We start from the raw sequence: 3,880 nt of genomic DNA, 5'->3' as shown, positions 1-3,880 counted from the left end.
AAATGGCCTTTTTTGTTTGGAAATTCTCTTATTTGTGGACGACTTTAATTCTGGTCATCAACATATTATCGCAAGAAGCAGGTAACATTGTTTCGTTTTCTTTTATCGTTGCGAGACGGTTCATCGCGCTTGATTGTTCAGAGTGTGTCAGGTTTTCTTCGTAACTATGGTTTCCTGGAAGCAGCTTTCAATAATCGTAAATGATTATCCGTTCCTTCTTCGGCATCGTATGGAAACGAGCTTGTTTGTTCATGAATAAAGTTATATACTTGACGTTATACTTAAGCTTATAACAATTTTTAAACATTCCCAGAAGTTTCCCAAAACATCCTTTCTTACTCACGCGTGCGTTTCAATTTCCTCCACTTTTGAACAAAATTTTTAGTTTTAAAATGAAATGGAGTAACGATTTGCATACTTTGATCAGCTCCGATCGAGCCGAAATTATTTGGTATTTTGATTATTATTATTGGTTTGCCATATGGCAATTCAGTCGGAAAACGAGTTAAATTTATTAAAACTATAAAAATTTTCAAAACTCAGAGCACAATTAAAGACTCAACCAGAGAGACCATTATATAACCCTTCTTAACTTTCAAATTTACATAGTGGCTGACGAAGTTCGGTAGATCCGAACGAAATATTCCACTTGTTTAGTCTTTTTAGTCTTTAATTGTGCTCTGAGTTTTGGAAATTTTTATAATTTTAATTATGGTTCCAGAGCAGGAAAACAATATTTTAATAATTTAGTCGTTTTTTTTTTCTTCTCTTCTTTTTCCGTTTGGAAGCCTGCGTGGGAGGCGCTTGAGGGGAAAGAAAAGGGAAAGCGCGCCCGCGAAGCGAGGGGAGTGAGAGGGAGAGGGCAAGGAAGCGCCTGCAGCAACGCCGTTGTTATTTTCATTCCACCCCTCCCCCCCCCCCGCCCCGTAATTAATATATGCAAACTAGTAGTAATCAAAGATTATGGGAGTGCGTTCGACGCCGTCACTTAAATAAATAATTTCACTAGCCGACTTTCAGCCTCTGTCTATTGCTAAAATCCACGTTTTTTCATTGAGATATCATAGTGTCAAAGTTCATGCCAGTTTAGGAGGTCCCCTGTACAAACTACGATTTGTTGACACGTTGCGTGACAGCGCCAGTTCCGTAGACTCGCAAGTTCAATAGATCTAAAATATTTACATTTAAGCCGCAGTTTCACGTTGAAACTTTTAGCTGAAACTTGTGTGCGAAGGCGCTGCAAAAAAAGTTTCAGCAGGCGTTGCACCGTGTAACATAAAAGGTACAAAACTCGTTCGGAGACGTTGAAACTGGTCTCGAAATGTTGTTAGAAAATGCGTTTGTTTGTTTTTGTTTTTCCGTGTCATGAAAAGGCTTGCCTGTCACTCCCCTGCTAAGTGGTGTCTTTGTGCATGGAGTCTTCTGTGCGCAATTGTTAGGTTTGAGGGGGCTGGGGTAATGCGTAGATTTCTCTGGTGCACACAGGAGAACATTTAATTATTAACCTGCAATGGCGTCGAAAGTCATTGTAACGCGAATGGCGTTTTAGTGCATCTTTAAACAAATATACTCTTATGGAGCTCAAGAATGGAACGTCAATTGGATAAACAAGACAGGTGGTGAAAAATAAATATCTGGAATCTTCAAAGCGACGAGTAATGGTCTTCGACAACAATTTCATTTTTCGCCGTTGGATATTACGTTAGCTTTGTCTCTAATATTTTACTAACTTGGTATTATATACAACACTGAAATCAAATGGCAATTTTTTTATGGATTTAACAAACATTAAAGGAATCGAACGCCTTGAATGCATCACAGTGTTTACTGAAGTCGCATCTAAGTTGTCTGGCAAGTTACATTCATTTTGTACTCAACTCTGCAAAGGTAAAAAAAAATTGAAATGTGAAAGTGAAAAATTATTTGAATGAAAACTTTTTGTTCTTTCGGAAAGGGTTTGATGTGAACTGTCAGAAATTTATTTAATTGCATATGCTTTGTGACACCGATTGTGTGTCTCGTTTGCACGCACGCAATTGAAATAGGAAGGGTTTTCTTCCTCTAATAGCAAATGTGTTGTTTGTTTCAATAAAGTTTTCGCAGAAAAAGATTTTCGTGAAATTTCCACTTTTTGTGAATTTATCATGTTTTGTAATTTTCGAGCTTAACAAATTTGCATACGTGTGTTGAAATGTGATACGGGAGGATTTTTGTGGAATAGCAGCTACTTTATTATTCATCAGCGTCACAATTTTTTGCCGATTTTGGGGCTCATTTTGTTGAAACTCAAGCACGCTTCCAACAGATCTGTTTATTTTCGTGACTTATGCGCTGCTTACAGTGCACTACCACAAAAATCCTCCCGTATGATATTTCAACACACGTATGCAAATTTGTTAAGCTAAAATTCACAAAGAGGTGGAACCCGACAAAGAAGTCTTCCTGACCTGACAGATGAATGGAAATATTCAGTTACAAAATAAACAAAAGGGACTCTGCTGGCACGACATCTGGGTGACCCTTCAAATGGTCTTAATGCCCCCCCCCCCATTTGAAAAAAGCAACTGGAACGCTGCAGTTCAATACCACCCAATTCATTGCGTTCTGTTTTTCATGGTTTTTGTGTAACACGTCCCATAGACAGCCCAGCGTTCGCTAACGGAGCGTCTAGTTGTAAAAGAGTCAATCAGTTTCTGTCGTACGACAAAACAAAAACATTGACTAATGTCGTTTTCCATTCCAGTGAAGAATTATATAAGCTTAAACACCACTGTTCTGTTGTTTTCTTCTTATGATACGCAGTTTTCATTGAAAGCAGAGAACATCTAGCTTGCGTGACACAAGCTGATTTCCGCTTGATGAAATCGCGAGATATTGCATGTCAACACAATCTACATTGTACAAACAGGCGTCATGTGTAATCTTCATTAGACATTCAAGTTAAAATTGAAATTTAAAGAAACCACGAATTGGCTCTTGATTCACGTACTATTTGTACATATATTAAAATGCTTAAATTTATACTAAGTTTTTAATGTTAAGCAATTTGAAATTTTCAAAGTGCTTTCAGTCAGTCTCCAATCGATAATCTGGGGAGAGTTGTATCGCCTTAGCAGGAAGGACAAAAAAGATGATTATACTCGAGCAATGGGATGCCAGTCTAGAACACCTAAAGGGTATTTGTTTAGGACTTCAGACACCATTCTGAGAAGTTGCTTTTTTCTCGTTAAATTCGTTACTTTCATTTTCATTTTCTTACTTATGAGAGCATGAAGGTGATCATCTTAACGCTGCTTTTAAACTCGGATAATAATCATCTGCTGTGCTGTAGTAATTTTGGTATTTCTCATTTTAATGTGGGAACACAAGCCTCTAGTAAAAGTACGGTTCTTTTACTCTTTTATTCCCTCCAAACAGTTCATCTGCAAGCTTGACAGGAGCTACATGTATTCATATCGAGCTTATTATTCTGCCCATGTCAGCATATCCTATATCTGAGCTGACATTTACATAAGTCTGTGCATAATAAATTATGGAGACCGGCCAGTACCAAGTCCAGTGGAAATAATTTCACGGAAATTGCATTTATAGTTTTAATATTATTAATAAGCATGCAACATTCATTTTGTCAAAGTTGTGTGGTCAGAAACCTGGCCTTTGACTGAAAGCAAGGGTCATGTTTGCACTGCCTTAATGTATATATGAAAACAAAAGAATAATCTCTCTGCTGCCTCTTGTTGACCCTTTTCCCCTTAACAGTGATACTTATTGATTTTACTCTGAGATAATTGATTGATTGATTTCACTCTAGAGATAAATCAGCAAGATCTAACTTATATAAATTGTTCACCAAAACAACAACAATTGCAACAAAGTCCAC

The sequence above is a fragment of the Montipora capricornis genome, chromosome 8 (genome assembly GCF_036669925.1).
Source record: "Montipora capricornis isolate CH-2021 chromosome 8, ASM3666992v2, whole genome shotgun sequence".
In the NCBI taxonomy this organism is placed as follows: domain Eukaryota; kingdom Metazoa; phylum Cnidaria; class Anthozoa; order Scleractinia; family Acroporidae; genus Montipora; species Montipora capricornis.
The sequence above is the reverse complement of the archived record's forward strand: the minus strand, read 5'-3'. Positions refer to the sequence as shown.